Genomic DNA, 20,176 nt, shown 5'->3' with positions numbered 1-20,176 from the left:
CACATGGCAAAGCTTAGGCTCTAGGGACACAAGACCAAGCTGAGTCAAGGAACCAGTGGTGAATTTTTTTTTCCTGTCCTAGCTGTCCTGGAACTCACTCTGTAGACCAGGCTGGCCTGGAACTCAGAAATCCTCCTGCCTCTGCCTCCTGATTGGTGGGCTCAAAGGCATGCGCCACCACCATCCGGAGATCCTGGTCACTCCATTTCCTGTGTCATCTTCTCATCCAGGATGACAAGAACAGGACAGATGTCAGCGGCCATGACAGTGCGGGTTCATTCCTTGTGAAATGTACAGAGACCTTCAGCATAATCCTCATAGGTTCTCAAGTCCTTGGACTTGGCGATAGACCACAGCACAAGCAGGAAGTGTCCAGCAGGCACCTTTACATTCCTGGGCGGGTGTGTGTGTGTGTGTGTGTGACATAATTTTTCTGTGTAGCTCAGGTAGACTTGGGGCTCAGTATGTACTCTGTGCTGGCCTCCAATGAATTTGACGCCCTGGTGAATCCCACTAGACTACCATTTTGTTTGTTTATTTATTTATTTATTTATTGAGACAGGGTCTCACTATGTAGCCCTGGTTGGTCTGAAACTCTCTTTGAAGATCAGGGTGGCCTTGAACTCAGAGATCTACTTGTCCCTGCTTCCTTAGTTTGAGATTAAAGGTATATGCTACCATGACGGGTTTATTTATTTAATATCTCTCTCTCTTTCTGTTTTTTCCAGACAGGGTTTTTCTCTACAGCCCTGGCTGTCCTGGAACTTGCTATGTAAGCCAGGTTGGTGTCAAACTCAAGAGATCTAACTGCCTCTGCTCGCTGAATGCTGGGATACATTGCAATGTCACCATGTCTGGCTACCTGGTGTCTTATATACTACTGTGTGTGCCTGTAGAGGTCAGAGAAGAGCTTTTGAGAATTGGTCCCAGTTCCTCTCCTTTCATTGTGTGGGTTCCAGGTACTGAACTGAGGTCCTTGGGCTTGTGCAACATAAACCTTTTCTGGCTGAACAGTCAAGCCAGTCAGTCACAATAATACATTAAAATTTTTTTGTCTTATTCTTTTTTTTTTTTTTCTTTTTTGGTTTTTTGAGACAGGGTTTCTCTGTATAGCCCTGGCTGTCCTGGAACTCACTTTGTAGACCAGGCTGGCCTCGAACTCCGAAATCCGCCTGCCTCTGCCTCCCGAGTGCTGGGATTAAAGGCGTGCGCCATCAAGCCCGGCTTTGTTTTATTCTTATGTCTTAAATTTTTGCATGTGTATTTGTGGTGTCTGTAGGTGGGTGGTGGTATGTGTCACATGTGTGTGGGTGCATATGTAAAGGTCCTAGGGTGACAGCAAGCATCTTTTTTTTTTTCTTTCTTTCTTTTTTTTTTTTTTGTTTTTTTGTTTTTTTGTTTTTCTTTTTTTTTTTTTTTTTTTAGGTTTTTCGAGACAGGGTTTCTCTGTATAGCCCTGGCTGTCCTGGCACTCACTTTGTAGACCAGGCTGGCCTCGAACTCCGAAATCCGCCTGCCTCTGCCTCCCGAGTGCTGGGATTAAAGGCGTGCGCCACCACGCCCGGCTTGTTTTTTTGTTTTTCAAGACAGGGTTTCTCTGTATAACCCTGACTGTCCTGGAACTCACTTTGTAGACCAGGCTGATCTCGAACTCAGAAATCTGCCTGCCTCTGCCTCCGGAGTGCTGGGATTAAAGGCGTGCGCCACCATGCCATGCTAGCAAGCATCTTTTTTATTTATTTTCTCTTTCGTGTACTTGGCAGGGTCTCTCACCTGGACCCAGAACTTGCTGCTTTGGCTTGTCTAGCTAGCCACCTTGCTCTGGGGATCTCCTGTCTATGCCTCTGAGTGGGTTGGGGATCGGCTGCCATGCCTGCCTGCTATTTATGAGGTACTGGGGATTTGAACTCCTGTCTCCACGATTGTGTAGCAAGAACTTTACTATCTAATAAGCTGTCTTCTCAACACTGTTACACCTTATAATTCATTTTTAAAATAAAGATGCTCTTGATTGTAGTAAGTAACAGGTTTCTCAAAAAAAAAAAAAAAAAAAAAAAAAGTCCTGCTGGGTAGTGGTGGCACACGCCTTTAATCCCAGCACTTGGGAGGCAGAGGCAGGCGGATTTCTGAGTTCGAGGCCAGCCTGGTCTACAGAGTGAGTTCCAGGACAGCCAGGGCTACACAGAAAAACCCTGTCTCGAAAAACAAAAACAAGACAAAACAAAACAAAAAACCAAAAAACAAGTCGTTGTGTTGCAGTGGTAGTCCATACCTTTAACACCAGCACTCAGAAACCAGAGCTCCGTGAGTTCAAAGCCAACCATGGCTACATAACACAGAAAAGAAAAACCAAGTTCTATCCCTGGCCCTGACAGGGGAACTGTTTGAGAAGCAGCATGCCAGCGGGAAGGGGTTGGAATGGGACAAAGTCCAGTGCAAACTGGCTGAGGCTCTGCCCTGCCCTAGGAAGGTGGAGGTTTCCAGCCCTGCCTTTCTGCCAAAGCTCCTTTGCAGCTGGAATGGAACTTCAGGTTTAGATGAGTGGCAGAGAGAGAAAGGGCTGTTTGCACACTGTAATGTGTATCTAAAGGCTGTGTGACAAGGAGCAGGTGAAAGTCCACTGCCATTGACTAGGCGCCTTGGAAAGTGATCGCCCTGGCAGGAGAGCCTTCCCTATGCGCCTGGAGTCTCCTCACAGGCTAATTGACTCGTTTGGTCTTTTTTTTTTTCTCCTTAAGTCCCGGGAGTGATGAAATGCTCTCCCCACCCCCCTTCCTTTTATGTTCTTTCTTAACAAGCCGGGAAAAACAATGCTGCCTTTCAATTCCCACTGTTCCTGTCAACTGCTAGGCTCCAGCTAGGAATTAGCGAAAACAGCAAAACAACCAATTCAGAAATGGCTGTGATTTAGGATCAACCAGGCTTGCCCTGCCCTCCCCCCTCCCCCTTAATAAAGGATACTGTACTGAGATTTGTTTAATGAAGGAAGCAGTTTACTGCTTAGCTAGTATGTGCTAGCTCATGCCTATAATTCCAACACTTGGAAGACTGGGGTAGGAGGATTGTCACAAGTTCGAGACTAGTCTGGACTACATAGGGAATTCCAAAGTAAGACCTTTTCCCAAAACAAAAGGAAAAGAAACACTATTTATTGGACACCTATTGTATTCTAGTGTCTATATTCTGTCCTCAGAGGGAGACAGGACTTACCTTGGGACACAGCACATGAGTGAAGGTGGGCTTCAATAGCAGGTGGCCTATGAGGCAACTTTGTCTGTGTTTTGTTTATTGTGTGGCCCCATGCCTCCTCCAGATTTGGATCGATTCTATAATGTGAGTCTAAGAAATCTTGGGTCTTTACATCACCATACTTCTTAAATTTCTTGTTGTTTTGAGAAGGCTGCCTCCCACCCCCTGCCACCCCCCTTCCCCCAATACAGGGTTACTCTCTGTAGCTGGTCTGGAACTCACTCTATAGACCAAGCTGGCCTTGAACTCAAAGATCTCCTTGCCTCTGCTTCTGGGACTGAGAGGATTAAAGACATATGCCACCACTTCCTGGCTGAGACGAGGCTCTTGTAGCCCAGCCTGATCTGAACTGTATGTGTAGCCAAGGCTATACCTGAACTTCATATTGTCCTTCCTCCACTTCCAAAGCACTGAGATTATTGGTGTACATTCCCACCCGTGAGGCTGTGCTGTGGACAGAACCCAGGGTCCACAGGCTGGATGAAAACTGTAGCTATATATTATCTGTCTGCTTCGAGGCCAGGCTGGCCTCAAACTCAGAAATCCGCCTGTCTCTGCCTCCCAAGTGCTGGGATTAAAGGCGTGCGCCACCACGGCCCGGCCTAAAGATTTATTTATTATTATATGTAAGTACACTGTAGCTGTCTTCAGACACACCAGAAGAGGGCATCAGATCTCATTCAAGATGGTTGTGAGCCACCATGTGGTTGCTGGGATTTGAACTCAGGACCTCGGGAAGAGCAGTCAGTGCTCTTACCCGCTGAGCCATCTCACCAGCCCTATTTTTATTTTATATACATTGGCGTTTTGCCTGCATGTATGTCTGTGTGAGGTGTTGGATCCCCGGGATGCTGGGAATTGAACCCAGATCCTCCGAAAGAGCAGACAGTGAGTGCTCTTAACCACTAAGCATCTCTCCAGCCCCTCTCCTTTCTTTTCTTTCAAGACTGGGTTTCTCTGTGTGGCTCTGACTGTGGGATTAAAGGCCTTTGTCACCACTGCCCAGCTTCTTTGTTTTCTTTTTAAATTAAGATTTAAGTGTTTTGGCCCGGCGTGGTGGCGCATGCCTTTAATCCCAGCACTCAGGAGGCAGAGGCAGGCAGATTTCTGAGTTCGAGGCCAGCATGGTCTACAAAGTGAGTTCCAGGACAGCCAGGGCTACACAGAGAAACCCTGTCTCAGAAAAAAAAAAATTTTAAGTGTTTTGGCTGGGCACTGGTAGCATGCACTGCCTTTAATCCCAGTCAATCTATCAAGTGTTTTGCCTGCCTGTATGTATGTGCACCACATGTATGCCAGGTGCCCAAAGAGGCCAGAAGAGGGCATCAGATCCCCCTGGGACTGAAGTTAAAGACAGTTGTGTGCTGACATGTGGGTCCTGGGAATCAAACTCAGGTCCTCTGAAACAGTAGCTCATTTTCTGAACTGTTGAGTCATCTCTCTAGGTCCTGGATTCTATTCTTAGCAAGAGAGAGAGAGAAAGAGAGAGAGAGAGACAGACAGACAGAGAGATAGCACAAACCCTTTCAGATTCCATGGACGCTGGTGAAAGCTGTTGTTCTCTGCTTTGTCCAAGTCTGCAGAGAATCAAGAAGCCATCAAAACAAACATGGTGCCTCCTGCTTTAATCCCAGCACTTAGCAGGCTGAAGCAGGAGTAGCCTTGTAAGATCAAGGCCAGCCTGGGCTGTATAGAGACTTTGACTAAAAGAAAAAAAAAAAAGGAAAATTGAACTCAAAGCATTTGGGCATTTGGGAGGCCAGCCTGTACTGCACCATGAGACCCCGTTACTAGCTAATTAAAAAACAAAAGAAGCCCTTTTGTATCGGGGAGTTTGGAGACTTTGGAGGCCTGTGGCATCCTGGAAGGAGACACTGTCCAGTGTCTTGCCCTGCTAAACAAAAGCTCCTTTGGTGTGTGTGCCAGAAATCTGGGGCCTACTGCCTCCTCCTCTCTCCTCCCCTGCCACCACTCAAAGTAAACAACAAGAAGAGGCCCCCAGGGACGGAGGAGGGCTGTCAATCAACTGGCTGCTGGCTGCCGGCAACTTGAGGAACAGATAAATGCCTATTATGTAAAGGCTGAAGTGTGGGCTTTACTTGCTGCAAGGCTCTGATAGAAGGCTGGGGGGGGGGGGGGAGGGGGACACTCCAGTTCTCCCAAGATGACCTGTCAAGCACCTGGAGTCTCACTGGTCAAGCAGCTGAGAGCCATTTTTTTTTTTTTTTTTTTTTTTTGAGACAGAGTCTCTCTAGGTAGTCCCAGAATTTATGTGTAGATCAGGCTGGTCTTAAAGTCTCAGAGATCCCCTTGCCTCTGCCTCCCTAGTGCTGAGATTAAAGGAGGCAATACCACACCCAGCTCCTGTATCTTTTTTACAGTGTTGAAAATGAAAGCCAGGCCTTCCCTGCGCTAAGAAAGCTGTACCAGGAAGCCCACCAACCGTATGCCTTTTCTTTTCTTTCCTTTCCTTTTCTTTTTTCTTTTTTTTTTTTTTTTTTTTTTTTGGTTTTTTGAGACAGGGTTTCTCTGTGTAGCCCTGGCTGTCCTGGCACTCACTTTGTAGACCAGGCTGGCCTCAAAGTCAGAAATCTACCTGCCTCTGCCTCCCGAGTGCTGGGATTAAAGGCCTGCGCCACCACGCCTGGCTTCCATATGCCTTTTCTTGTAGTCACCAAAAGTCATATGGTTTCCTTGTCCAGGACAGAGCTCATGTTATCTGTACTCAGTCCAAGCACCACTTATGAAACAGAATAAAACTCTGACTCCTAAATTATTGTGTGTCGTGTGTGTGTGTGGCATGTTTGGGGTGTGTGGTTTGTATCTAATTGTCTGTTTGTATGTGTGGTGTATCTGGCTTGTGTGTAAACTTGTGTGTGAGCTATCTGGGGTATGCGAGGTGTGTGTCTCATGTGTTTGTATGAACGTGGGGGGTGTGTATGGAGTATACCGGTGCCTGTGTGGTTTGTGTGAGAGGGCTGTATGCGTGTGAGTTTGTGTGTCCGGTGCGTATGTGTTGTAGTCTATGGGGTATGTGGTTTGTGTGTGTGTGTGTTTCCTATCTGTGGGGTATGTGAGGTGTGTGTATGGGTGTGGGGGTATGTGGAGGTGTCTTTGTGGGGGTTGCTTGTGAGTGTGTGTCTAGTGTGTGTATGTGATGCTGGGGATAGGGCCCCACAACCCATGGTTCTTAGAGGACAGCTAAACTGACCAAACACTCCCAAACTTGGCTTCCGGTTAGTTGAGTCATCAGTGGACAGCATTTCCTTAGCCCCAGGGTTAGTCACGGGCAGCATGTGACCTGCCCGCAGGCAATGAATGTCAGCTATTAGCTAGAACTCCGGGAGGGAAGCACTCTCTCCCTGGCTTCCTCCCCGCCCAGGATCTCTCTATCTCTCTCTGGCATTTGCTTCTATTTATTTAGTCAATTAGCTATTTGTGTGTGTGTGTGTGTGTGTGTGTGTGTGTGTGTGTGTGTGTGTAAGTGGAACTGGCAAAGGACTAACATTTATGAATTAGGTCTTCCCAACACTTTATGGGTCCAAGGGAGGGATCTCAGATTGAGAGTGAGCATCTCTATTGATCTGCTGGGACTTCTCACCAGCTCTGGTCTCTGGTTTTAACTTTCTCTTTCCCTTTTCCCTCTCCCTCCATTCCTCCATCTCCTTTTCTCCTTTCTTTCTTTTTTCTTTTTGTTTCCTTGGGCTAGGGTCACAAGGCTGGCCTTAAACTATGAGTAGCTAAGGAATACCCTGAATTCCTGACCTCGCCTCTGCCTCCCTGGAGCGAGGAAAGCTGGCTTTCTCGGCCACACCCGGTTCTAGGGTGTGGTTGCTGATAGGCTCCTAACCTAGCTCCTTCCCCAGGCCTACTTTCCCTTTTCTTTTCCTGACCTCCCAGTAAGCTTCCTGCCTCAGCTTTCTGAGTGCTGAAATGATGGATCTTGAAACTTTTTTTTTTTTTTTTTTTGGTTTTTCGAGACAGGGTTTCTCTGTGTAGCCCTGGCTGTCCTGGCACTCACTTTGTAGACCAGGCTGGCCTCGAACTCAGAAATCCGCCTGCCTCTGCCTCCCGAGTGCTGGGATTAAAGGCGTGCGCCACCACACCCGGCGGATCTTGAAACTTTAAAATTGAATTGTATTTGTTATTACTATGGGTGACATGGCAGCCAAGCTCCTGCCACGGTATGTACTGTGGGACCCTCAGATCAAACTCAGGTGGTCAGGCTGCTTGGCAAACAGGTCCACCCTCTGTGCCATCTTGCTGGCCTAGAACACAACTAGCTTTATGTCCCTCAACTTATATCTATCTTATAAATGTCACGCCATTCACTTGTGAATAACAGAACATGAGAAAGCAGAAACATCATTAAGGAGAAATGTACCCGCATGCTTAGCTCAGAAATTCCGGTGAGCGTCTGATGTACAGCCATAATCTCAGGGATATTGAATTCAGAGTAACTCCAGGCTGAGACTCCTCAGGCTAAACAACACAAAGAGAGCTGAGCCTCAGATCCTCACTTGAGTCTACAGCTTGCCTAGCAAGCTTGAAACCCTGGGCTCAAGCCCCAGCCCCAGGGAAATCGGGTGTGGCTAGGCTCATTACTGGCATGCAGGAGAATCAGAAGTTCAAACTCACCCCCAGATGTATCTGCAGTTTGAGGGCCGCCTGACACACACAGAACCTCATCTCAAACAAAACCAAATCAACAAAGCAAAAACACAAGCACTTCCCTGGAATGATCAGTACACCAAAGAGGAGTATAAGACTCCGACTGGCCAAAGCTTATCTTGACCCTTTGAACCCAAAAGTGGGGTCTTTTTTCTGATCCAAACAGATTAAGAATGTAGATGAAGGAGCTGAGGGTAGAGGTGATCTGGAGGCAGATGCAGAGACAGCTGGATCCCTGTGAGATCAAGGCTAGACTTGGTTTACATGGTGAATGCCAGGATAGCCCGAGTTACATAGTGAGACTAGGTCTGGGAAAAAGAAAAAAAAAAAAGGGGTAGCTAAAGGTCTGGAAAGTAGATAAGGCTCAGTGGGTTGTGGCTCTTGCAGAAGACCCAGGTTCAGTTCCCAGCAGCCAACAAGGAGCTCTATCCTGGGGTCTACAAGGTGGAAGGACAGAGCTGAAGCCTGAAGGGCCACTTTTCCTGACCTGCTCATGTACACACCAAGGCATTCATAGGGCCACCTTCTGAACACATGAACAAAATATGTAAAATTGTAGGGGGGGGAGGGGAGAGAGAGGAAGAGGGAGAGGGGAGAAGGGGGGAGGGGGGGAGGGAGGGAGAGAGAGAGAGAGAACTGTGAAAACCACAATACCACCACCAGCTTTGATTTTGAGGAACCAGATGGACACCTGCCAATCTCACCATGCTTTGCGGCTGGGCAGCTGAGTTGCTTGGCTCTCCATTGGTTCTGTCATCGATTAATGCTTGTTCTCTATGTTTAGTCATTTACTCCTGATTCGCAGAGACAACTTGCTTCTGAGTCACCCCGGAGAATCTTTGTGAAGTGGACCTTCTGGCTTCAGGGAGGTCTATGTGCATTTCCAGGTCTCCCTCTGGACAGCAAGAGGTCAGAGTGCTTCTGGACACTGTCTCGGCCTCCAGGGAGACGACGATTGAGTAAGAAGACAGGTTCATTTCTTCTGTTTTCCTAGGACAGCTAGCTCTCACTATGTAGCCGCGATTGGCCTGGAATCAGCTATATAGATCAGGATCGACTCATATCTATGGCAGTCCACCTACTTGCACCTCAGCTCCAGCCTCTTCCTCTCTCTTCCTTTAGTTTTGGATTTATTTATTTTATATTAGGTGTATGTGTACTTTGCCTGCATGTGTGTCTATGTACATAGAACAGGAGTTAGAGGCAGTTGTGAGTTGCCACGTGGGTCCTTCCGCGCCACAGTGGGTCCTTCCGCTCCACAGTGGGTCCTTCCGCTCCACAGTGGGTCCTTCCGTGCTACATTGGCACTGAACTAGAGACTTCGCATGAGCAGCAAGTGCTCTTGTTATTTTTGTTTTTTTTTTTTTTGGTTTTTCGAGACAGGGTTTCTCTGTATAGCCCTGGCTGTCCTGGCACTCGCTTTGTAGACCAGGCTGGCCTCGAACTCAGAAATCCGCCTGTCTCCTTTTTTCTTTTTTCTTTTTTTTTTTGTTTTTTGTTTTTTGTTTTTTTTGGTTTTTCGAGACAGGGTTTCTCTGTATAGCCCTGGCGAGCAGCAAGTGCTCTTTACTGCTAAGTCATGTCTTTGTAATTTTTGTTCATTGTTGATGTTGTGAGATAGTCTTGGTGTTATCTTCCCTCTTGCCTTTGTCCTCTAAATGTTGAAGTTACCAGTATGTATTAGTACATTTTAAGCCAAAAGGTGAGTTGATTTGAAATATATATATATGTATATGTATATATATATATATATACATACATATACATATATATATACACACACACATATATTGTGTATGTGTGTATGTATATATGTGTGTGTGTATATATGTATATATGTATATATATATATATATATGTACATATATGAATACACACACACACATATATATAAATTTGAGACAAACAGGGTTTCTGTGTGGAGACCTAGCTGTCTTGGAACTCACTCTGTAGATCTGTAGAACTGGTCTCTAACTTTGAGGCCTACCTGCCTCTGCCTCCCAAGTGCTGGAGTTAAAGTTATATGCCACTACATCCGGCTAGGAAAAAAAAATTAAATAAACAGTAACACGGTTATTTGAGGCCATGTTAAAAGTCCCAGAGGCAGGGCAGGGAAAGTTGGTGCCTGTCTTTAATCCTAGTGCCTTGAGGTAGAGGCAGGTGGCTCTGTAAGAGTTTCTGGCCAGCCTGGCCTACATAGTCAGGTCCAGGTCAGCCAGGGCTACATAATGAAACCCTGTCTCAAAAGGAACATAAAAGTCCTAAAGGCAGGCTTCAGGCCAGCGCTCAGTAGCAGGTTGTTTGCCTAGCTGAGAAAGAGACCCTGGGTTCTGTTCTCAGTGCTGAGAGGGAAAGGGAGAGGGGAGGAGGGGGAAAGATGGTGGGAAGGACAGAGAGAGGGAGGGAGAGCGCATGTGTGTGAGCTAAATTATACCTATGTGTATTCTGGATTTGACTAAGTCAAATACAGCTCATTACCAGTGTAAGTATATTACTGGACATTGAACCCAGGGACTCAGCCATGCTAGACAAATGTTCTATTACCGAATTTCAACTCCAGCAACCAACCTGTTTTTCTTTTAGTTGACAAAAAAAACAAAAAACAAAAACTTGAGATAGGTTTTCATATATCCCAGATAGGCCTTTGAACAGAGCCCATTCCTCTGCCTCCAGAGCAGGGTACTACCAACACCTGGTGCCTGTGGTGCTGAGGCTGGCGCTGGGGCTAAAACTCAGGGCTCCCCAAGCTTGCTCAACCAGCTTGCTACAGCCCCAGCCACAAACAGAGAAAGCTATTGAGACCAGGTGGGTGGCACACACACACACCCATAATCTTAGCATTTGGAAGGCAGAGGTAAGGAGGGTGAAAGCTCCAGGCCACGTAGCCTACGTAATAAAAGTGTGGGGCTAGCTTGGGATGTTATGAGACCGCTGTCTTTAAAACAAAACCAACCAACCAACCAACAACCAACCAAATCCACCAACCGAAATGCACGCATGGAGCGGACCTACCTCCCCAGCACATGCCTAGTAGGTGAGTAGCTTGCTCTTCATGGGAATCCCCCAACAACAGGAGCAGGGGTTGTCCCTCACTCTGCTGCCTGGCTGCCTGTGGATTCTGTTCCCCTAACTGGGCCACCTTGGCCTCAGTGGGAGAATACGAGTTTAGTCCTGCAGTGACAGGAGCCCAGGGTGGTGGGGTGGGAAGGGGGTGATGGGGGGTGGTAGGGCTTGAGGAGTAATTGGGAGGGGGTGAGACTTAGAGGGAGCTCCCCTTTCTCAAAAAAAAAAAAAAAAGAAAGAAAGAGAGGAAGGAATGGGGGGGATATCTGTGAAGGGACTTGGGGAGTGCTGATATTGGGCGGTAAGGTGAATAAGTACATTTAATAAAAATCAAAATGGGGCTGGAGAGATGGCTCAGTGGTTACGAGCACTGACTGCTCTTCCGAAGGTCCTGAGTTCAAATCCCAGCAACCACATGGTGGCTCACAACCATCTGTAATGTAATGAGATCTGACACCCTCTTCTGGTGCATCTGAAGACAGCTACAGTGTACTTACATATAATAAATAAATCTTTTTTAAAAAAAAATCAAAGCCGGGCGTGGTGGCGCACGCCTTTAATCCCAGCACTCAGGAGGCAGAGGCAGGCGGATTTCTGAGTTCGAGGCCAGCCTGGTCTACAAAGTGAGTGCCAGGACAGCCAGGGCTACACAGAGAAACCCTGTCTCGAAAAACCAAAAAAAAAAAAAAAAAAAAAAAAAAAATCAAAATAAAGGAGGGATGGGATGGAGGGTTTCCGCAGGGGGGACCTGAAAAGGGGAAAACATTTGAAATGTAAATAAAGAAAATATCCAATAAAAAAGATCAAACTAAAAACACCCCCCAAACAAACATCAGATACTCATACACATACATGTACATATCATATCCACATCTGCACACATATACACACACTCGCACTATGCAGCTGGGCATGGTGTCACATGTCTGCAATGTGAACATTTAGAAGGCTGATAAAGAGCCAGACAGTGGTGGCACATGCCTTTAATCCCAGCACTCAGGAGGCAGAGGCAGGCAGATTTCTGAGTTCGAGGCCAGCCTGAAAGTGAGTTTCAGGACAGCCAGGGCTATACAGAGAAACCCTGTCTAGAAAAACCAAAAAAAAAAAAAAAAAAAAGAAGGCTGATAAAGGAGACCCACTGTGCATTTGAGACCAGCCTAGCTAAGTAGCACGAGCCTATCTTCAAACAAAACAACCAAGTCTAGGCATGTGATGGATTCATTCCAGTAATCCCAGCACTGGGGAGGTGGAAGACAGAAGATCAGGTGTTCAAGGTTATCCTTGTCTACACATCAAGCAAGAGACCCTGACTCATAAAGCCAAGACCAAGCAGACAGTGGTGGTGCATGCCTTTAGTCCTGGCACTTAGAGGCAGAGGCAGATGGATCTCTGTGAATTCAGGGCCAGCCTGGTCTACATGGAGAAACCCTGTCTCACACAAACACAAGGACAAAAACCCCCCTAAAGCAAGCAACAACAACAATCTCACCCAAACCAAGGAGAGAACAGTTCATATCACTGGAAACCCAGTGTGTGGCCTTTATGTGTGGGTCCTGCTGTGGGTTTAACCTAGGACCTCCTGCATGCTGAAGTCATGATCTATCACAGAACATACCCTATCCCATGTGTGTAACCTTTGAGTACTACCCCCACCTCCAATCCCCCCACAGGGTTGCCAAGAAATTCATCCAGATCATCTCTATATCTGTAGCTATAATCCTTTGGGTTGCTGGGTAGTATTCCATTGTACAGGTGGAATTTTGTGGAATTATCTTCTCATTTGGGCTGGTACTACCTGTTTCCATGTAAAACAATTTTCTTGGATCACAGCCAGGCCCAGGTTTTTTGTTTGTTTATTTGATACTGTGTCTCTATGTAGCTCTGGCTCAATTCGAATTAACTATGTCAACAGGGCTGGCCTCAGATTTCCAGAGGTCTGTTTGCCTCTGTCTACTGATTGCTGGGATTAAAGGCATGTGACATTATGCCCTGTGACCTTGAATTTCCTGCCTTCACCTCCCCAAAGATACAAGTATTTTTTTTGAAAGATTTATTTATTATTATATGTAAGTACACAGCTGTCTTCAGACACCAGAAAAGGGCGTCAGATCTCGTTACGGATGGTTGTAAGCCACCATGTGGTTGCTGGGATTTGAACTCAGGACCTTCGGGAGAGCAGTCAGTGCTCTTAACCGCTGAGCCATCTCTCCAGCCCAAGATACAAGTATTGATATATACCACCTGAGGGCTATCCCTGGTTTTCAACTTGACTACATGTGGAATGAACTTCAATCTGAAATAGAGGGTACACCTGCAACCCAGATCTTGAGGCTGGAAGACACAGGCTTCTGACTGAATCTTGAGGCATAGTGGACATGAAAAGCTTAGGGTCTACAAAGTGAGTTCCAGGACAGCCAGGGCTACACAGAGAGAAACCCTGTCTCGAAAAACCAGAAAAAAAAAAAAAAAGAAAGAAAGAAAGAAAAGAAAAGAAAAGAAAAGAAAAGAAAAGAAAAGAAAGAAAAGCTTAGGCCCGGGCAAGGTAGTATACATACCTTTAACCCCAGGAGACAGTTTTCATCCCAGGCAAGTAGCCCTCTGAATTTAAAGCCAGCCCAGGACAGAACAAGTTCCAAATCCAGGCATGGTGATACACACCCTTAATCTGGGCCATACCTTCTGCTGAAGTCCTACTTAAGGACATTGGAAGAAGAAAGACTCACGCTTCTCTCCAGCCCATGGAAGACCCACTCTTCTTCGCCTGCTCGCACTACTTGCTGGCACATCCCTTGGAACCCACTACTTGAGGATTCCAGCTTTCACAGAAGACCAGCCGAAACTACTAGCCCCGTGGGACTGAGCTACTACTGGACTCCTGGACTTCCTGTTCACGGCTACCCATTGTTGGGTTAGTTGGATTGCAAACTGTAACTCATTACAACAAATTCCCTTAATAAATAGAGACATTCCGTAAGTTCTGTGACTCTAGAGAACTAATACACCCACTGTTCTTCATTTGTTTGTTTGTTTGAGACAGGGTCTCAATAAGTAGCCCTGGCTAGCCTGGAATCCTATATAGACCAGATTGGTCTTGAACTCATAAAAATCTGCCTGCCTGCCTCTGTCTCCTGAGTGCTGGGATTAAAGGAACCCCAGGCTTTATTGGAGCTGGGATGGACTATAAGGCTTTGTGCATGCTGGACCAGCACTCTACTGAGCTCTGATTTACATTATTTTTAATCTTTTTTTTTTTTTTTTTTTTTGGTTTTTGAGACAGGGTTTCTCTGTATAGCCCTGGCTGTCCTGGAACTTACTTTGTAGACCAGGCTGGCCTTGAACTCAGAAATCTGCCTGCCTCTGCCTCCCGAGTGCTGGGATTAAAGGTGTACGCCACCACGCCCGGTTTCTTTTTAAGATTTATTCATATTATTGTATGTATTTGAGTGTTTTTGCTTATATGTATGTCTGTGCACCCTGTGCATGGCTGGTGCTGGTGGAGGCTCACAGATGGTTGTAAGCCCTCATGTCCTTGCTAGGAAATGAACCAGAGTACCCAGCAAAAGCGAGCTGAGCATCTCCCAGCCCCTCCCAGCTCCCAGCTTCTGGGTGAACTGGAATGGAAAGAATCGTTTTTTTTTTTTTTTTTCTTTTTCGTTTGCTGGGAATGCATGCAGGACCTTCTGAATGCTAAGTAAGCACCTTGCCTGCAGCCTTTTTGGGTGGGGCTTGAATAGCAAACCTGGCCTTGAATTCTAGAACTGTCTTCTCAACTTCAGCCCTCCAGGAGGCTTGGCATATGTGGACTGGGGCCGGAGGTTCCTACCAGTTCCTTTTCTGACTTTAGATGGGCTTGTCAGACCTGTTACGAGGTCAGGTATATGATGGAAACAGTTCGGCAAGGGACCGTGTGGGTCCCAGTGACTTGGTGTGGTCTTCAGCGTCATGGGCATTCTACTGTGACTCAACCTCCCCATGCAGTTTGCCTCATCTCTCTCCCCTATGCTGGTTCGCCTACGAAAGACCCATTCCTTTAAATCTATTCTTCCAGGGAGCTACCACATACACGGTTTATTATTATCGTTGTTGTTTCTAGTTTTATTATTAGTGAGAGCTCAGCTTTGCAACTCTTCTGGGTTCTCAGGTGGCTGAGAAGGCAAAGAAGACACTTGCCGTCAAATTGGAAGAGGCAGTGCCCACTAGTCGTCCGTCCGCTGACCTCTGCAAGAGAAGTGCACAGATATTCATGAAATAAATAACAAATAAGCGCAAAAAGGAAAACAACCCCTTTCTTTATTACTCTTACTCAGTTCCCTGCTTCAGGGCCTGAATCTAATTGTTTGCTTCAAACTTCCTCTCTTCAAGATAAGGCTTGTTTCCCCCCCCCCCCCCCCCCCCCCCGGGGCTCCGGGAGCCACACCTACTAAGCCGATCCAGGCAAGCCCTGTATTGTTCTTCGGCTCTGATAAGGCTCCCTGCCTGAGAACCTCCAACTCTTCACTGTCTTTGGGGTGCCCTGAAATCTGCTTGGGTTTCTGTCTCAAGGAAGCCGTTGCCCTTTCTATTAGTAGTTAGTTCGCTATCGCTGTACTGTGCAACTTTGTAACCCTTGAGCAAGCATCCCCAAAGTTGTGGCTGAAGCTGCAGCCATCGACGTGGTGGGTGGTGGGGTATGTGATGGGGGTTGTCACTCCATGTATCCTGGGGCCCATCTCTAGAGTTGTCTGACTCCAGAACTCTGGGCTAACCTGTTCCCAAGTGGTACTGTGTTTTGGGTCTGTGGGCCAAGCTGTAGGAATCAGAGTTGGAGTTTGGCTATTAGGGGGGTATATGAGAGAGAGAATCTATGTCTCATGTCAGTGCCTGTGCACATGCGTGAGCATGTGGAAGCCAGGAGTTGATGTCTTCCTCAATCTCTCTCTGCTTTTTTTTTTTTTTTTGGCAAGGTCTTTCAGTGAGCCTGGGCTGGCCAGTGAGCCCCTGAGAGTCTATAGGTTTCTATGTCCCCAGTTCTGGAGTCACGGTGTGTGCTTCAACTCTTGACTTTGTGTACATGGAGGTCTGAACTCAGATCTTCATGCTTGTGTGACAGTGCTGTGACTGACTGAACCATCCCCTGTTTCTGTGTCAGTGTCTCACTTGTACCCTTGACTGGCCTGAAACTCACTATGTAGAGAGTAGGCAAGTGTTTGAACTTGGAGCCATCTTCCTGTTTTGGTATACAGATTGGATAGAATTGTAGGGGTGGGCCACCCCACTGGTACTGAAGTATTGTTTTTTGTTTTGTTTTGTTTAAAGATTTATTTATTTATTATATGTAAGTACACTGTAGCTGTCCTCAGACACTCCAGAAGAGGGCACCAGATCTAGTTACGGATGGTTGTGAGCCACCATGTGGTTGCTGGGATTTGAACTCTGGACCTCTGGAAGAGCAGTCGGGTGCTCTTACCCACTGAGCCATCTCACCAGCCCTTGTTTTGTTTTTGAGACAGGGTTTCTCTGTGTAATAGCCCTGGCTGTCCTGGAACTCACTTTGTAGCCCAGGTGGGCCTCGGAGGCACAGAGACCCACCTCCTGAGTACCAGGCCCAGCTCAGCTCACTGTTTTTCAAAACCATCTCTCTGTATTGCCTTGGCTGTCTTGGAACTCACCTTGTAGATTAGGCTGCTTCAAACTCAGAGGTACACTCACATCCTGAGTACAGGGATCAAAGGCATGCACCACCATGTCCATTTTTTGTTTTAATTATTTCATGTAGCCCAGCATTTTGCCTGCCTCTATGTGCACAATGTGTCTGCAGTGCCCACAGAAGCCAGAAGAGGGCGCACAGTTGTGAATCACCAAGGTGCTGGGAACTGAATCAGGCAGGACATTTGCAGGAGCAGCCAGTGTTCTTATCCTTTGAATGATCTCTTCAGCCCCCTGAACTATTCTAAAGTAAGTTATGAATGCTGTGACCCACAGAGAAACCAACTTCTCCATTTTTCAGGGTCCAAAGGCTCAAATTTTTGCTTTTCTTACTCAGGACATCTAATTTGTCAAATTCTATTTTCTATTTCCTGGATCCATCCTTCTCTTTTTCCTTCTCTCCCCATCTTTCTCCATCTTGTGTGTGCATGTGTGTGTGTGTGTGAGAGAGAGAGAGAGACAGAGACAGAGAGACAGAAAGGTTTCACTCTGTGGCTCAGGTTAGCCTCACACTTACTGTGTTTGAACTTTTTTTAAACTCCTGGCAATCTTCCTGCCTCAGTTTCCCAAGTGTTGGGATTCTAGCCACAAAACACCACTCTCCCATGCTATCCTTTGTTTTTCTTTCATGTCATCCTTGGTCTCTATGTCCCCAGTTCTGGAGTCACAGTGTGTGCTTCAACTCTTGACTTTGTGTACATGGAGGTCTGAACTCAGGTCTTCATGCTTGTGTGACAGTGCTGTGACTGACTGAACCATCTCCTGTCCCCTGTTTCTGCGTCAGTGTCTCACTTGCTTCCTGCCTGGTGTCCTGTCCTGGAGTGATGACCCCCACTGCAGATTTTTGAAACTGATCTTTGAAAACTGCAAGTCAAATCATGATGGTCCCCTAGAAACACGCCCAGTGGCCTTTGCTTAGAGTAAATTGCAAGTACCTTTTACAAGGGGCCTGCAAGATCCTGCACGCCTGGCCCCTGCTTCCTTCTCTCCCAAGCTCTGCCCCTTACAGCAACCTCTCCCAACCTGTTCCTCACCCCTACCCTAAACTCTGTTCATCCACAGATGGATTTAAGGTGTTCTCAGAGCTACCTTGGAGATGGATGTCTGTTGACAACGAACAGGCTATGCACGGGGCAGGTATGTCTTCAGTTAAGAGAATACAGAGACAGGCTCTTCACTCAGATTTGATTAGAATCTCTTGGAAAGTATTCTTGCAAAATGGAACCGTTCGTCTCCAGGAACAGAGCCTGGGGATGGACAGGGAAAATGGAAGGAACATTTCTTACCTGAAGCCTTTCACTCCTGACTCTTGACCTACCAGAGGCAAACCAAGAGAAGAACAGACAGACTCTGGCCTATTTTGGGAAACCAGAAGTCCTCTCTGACTCAGTAGCCCGTTCTTTAGAGGTGGTAATTATCTCGCCTTTGTTGCCAGCCGCTAGCGTTTTCTTGTCTGCTTTTTCCTGAGGCCTCCATCGCAAGCTTCCGGAGAACAGAAGTGTCCTCAGGGCGGTTTACCTGGACCTTATCCAGAGAGCCTTGGGTCTAGGCCGGGTTCTGAGTGCTAAAAGCCAGAAAAATATTTGTTGAATGAATAGGGACAAGGTGCAAAGGAATAATAAACTCGACCCCCAAGGGAATTCAGGATCCCCCCCCTGCCCCCACAGCGCATGCTATTGCACACACACACACACACGCACATACACACACACACACTGAATCCTAGGCCTGCTTGCTGGCTTGGAATCCCTAGGAATTTATTACTAATTCATTTTTTTTTAAAGACAAGATGTTCTATAGCCCAGTTAGCCTCAACTCACAGCAATCCTCCTGTCTCAGCATCTCAAATTCAGGCATAAGCCACTATAGCATATTAGCCCTGACCTTTCCTTTCCTTTCCTTTCCTTTCCTTTCCTTTCCTTTCCTTTCCTTTCCTTTCCTTTCCTTTCCTTTCCTTTCCTTTCCTTTCCTTTCCTTTCTTTTGTGTGAATATGTTTGAGGGCAGCCTGGGTAACAGGAGCCTGTACCCCATCCCCTCCACCCCACAGGGGAAAAAAAAAGCCTAAGGAAACCCATCCTTTCCTAAGAGGAGCCACCATTTCCTGCGTGGTATGGCTCCTGCAGGACCGGTCTCTTGCGTGTAGAGGTCAGAGGTCGGTGGGTACTCTCCCTCCACTATGTAGGCTCTGGGATGGGACTCAGGCCCTCGCTCTTGGAAGGAAACCTCACAAGTGTCTCACTGTCTTCTTCGTTCTCTTTGTTGCTTAAAGCTTTATTTTATTGTTTGTTTATGTACACTTGTGTGCATATGTGAGTGTGTGTGCCTGCTCTCTCACAGGCCAGAACCCCTGGAGGTGGAGTTATAAATTAGTGTGGGGTCCTGGGAACCGAACCTGTTACATTGCAAGAACAACCAGGGCAATGAGCCACCCCTTCAGCTCCCCTTCATTTTTTTTTTTTAATATTTATTTATTTTATGTAAGTACACTGTAGCTGTCTTCAGACACCCCAGAAGAGGGCATCAGATTTCATTACAGATGGTTGTGAGCCACCGTGTGGCCGCTGGCTGGGATTTGAACTCAGAACCTCTAGAAGAGCAGTCAGTGCTCTTAACCGCTGAGCCATCTCTCCAGCCTCCTTCATCCTTTTTTTTTTTTTTTTTTTTTTTTTTTGGTTTTTCGAGACAGGGTTTCTCTTTATAGCTCTGGCTGTCCTGGAGCTCACTTTGTAGACCAGGCTGGCCTCGAACTCAGAAATCCGCCTGCCTCTGCCTCCCGAGTGCTGGGATTAAAGGCGTGCGCCACCACGCCCGGCTCATCCTTTTTTAATAACTGAAAAATACATTGTGTGAACCCGTCATGGGTGAGCACTGCGGACATCTGGTAGACCTGTGTATATACCTGGAGGTCCAAGTCCCTGGGTTATGTGGCTCTTCCTTCTGTGGTGGTTGTTGAACTTTTTGGGAGCTGCTAGGTGGTTTTCCAAACAGCCTACACTTTCCACAGCATCTTACAATGTCCTGTGTTGTCTGTTGGTTCTAGGCATTTGTGCTAACAAGAGATGGTGGCTCAGTGACCTAGATAGGAAAGAAGGAAAGGGGACATTATTTTAGGATTTCTTTTTAATGTGTTTCCTTCCTTCCTTCCTTCCTTCCTTCCTTCCTTCCTTCCTTCCTTCCTTCCTTCCGTTCTTTCTTTTTAAAAGTGTGTTTCAAGATAGGATTTTTCTATGTAGCCCTGGGATGGAAGCAGTGAGCACCACCATCCCAGTTTGGGGGTGGGGAAGGGGGATGGGAGAGGTAGGGTTTCTTGTTGCCCAGATGTCTTCAAGGTAGCTTTGTCCAAGGTGACCTTGAACTCCTAATCCTCCCTCCTCCGCCTCCAGAAGGCTGAAATGCTCTGTGTGAACCACCATGACCTGTTTCTGTGGGGCTGACGGATGGCTGGAATTCAGGGCTTCATGCAAGCGAGACTCTAGCAACTGAGGGATACCCTCAGATTTTTTTTTC

The sequence above is a fragment of the Mus caroli genome, unplaced genomic scaffold (genome assembly GCF_978045245.1).
Source record: "Mus caroli unplaced genomic scaffold, Mus_caroli_1 scaffold_2, whole genome shotgun sequence".
Lineage (NCBI taxonomy): Eukaryota > Metazoa > Chordata > Mammalia > Rodentia > Muridae > Mus > Mus caroli.
This window is presented reverse-complemented; position numbering follows the sequence as displayed.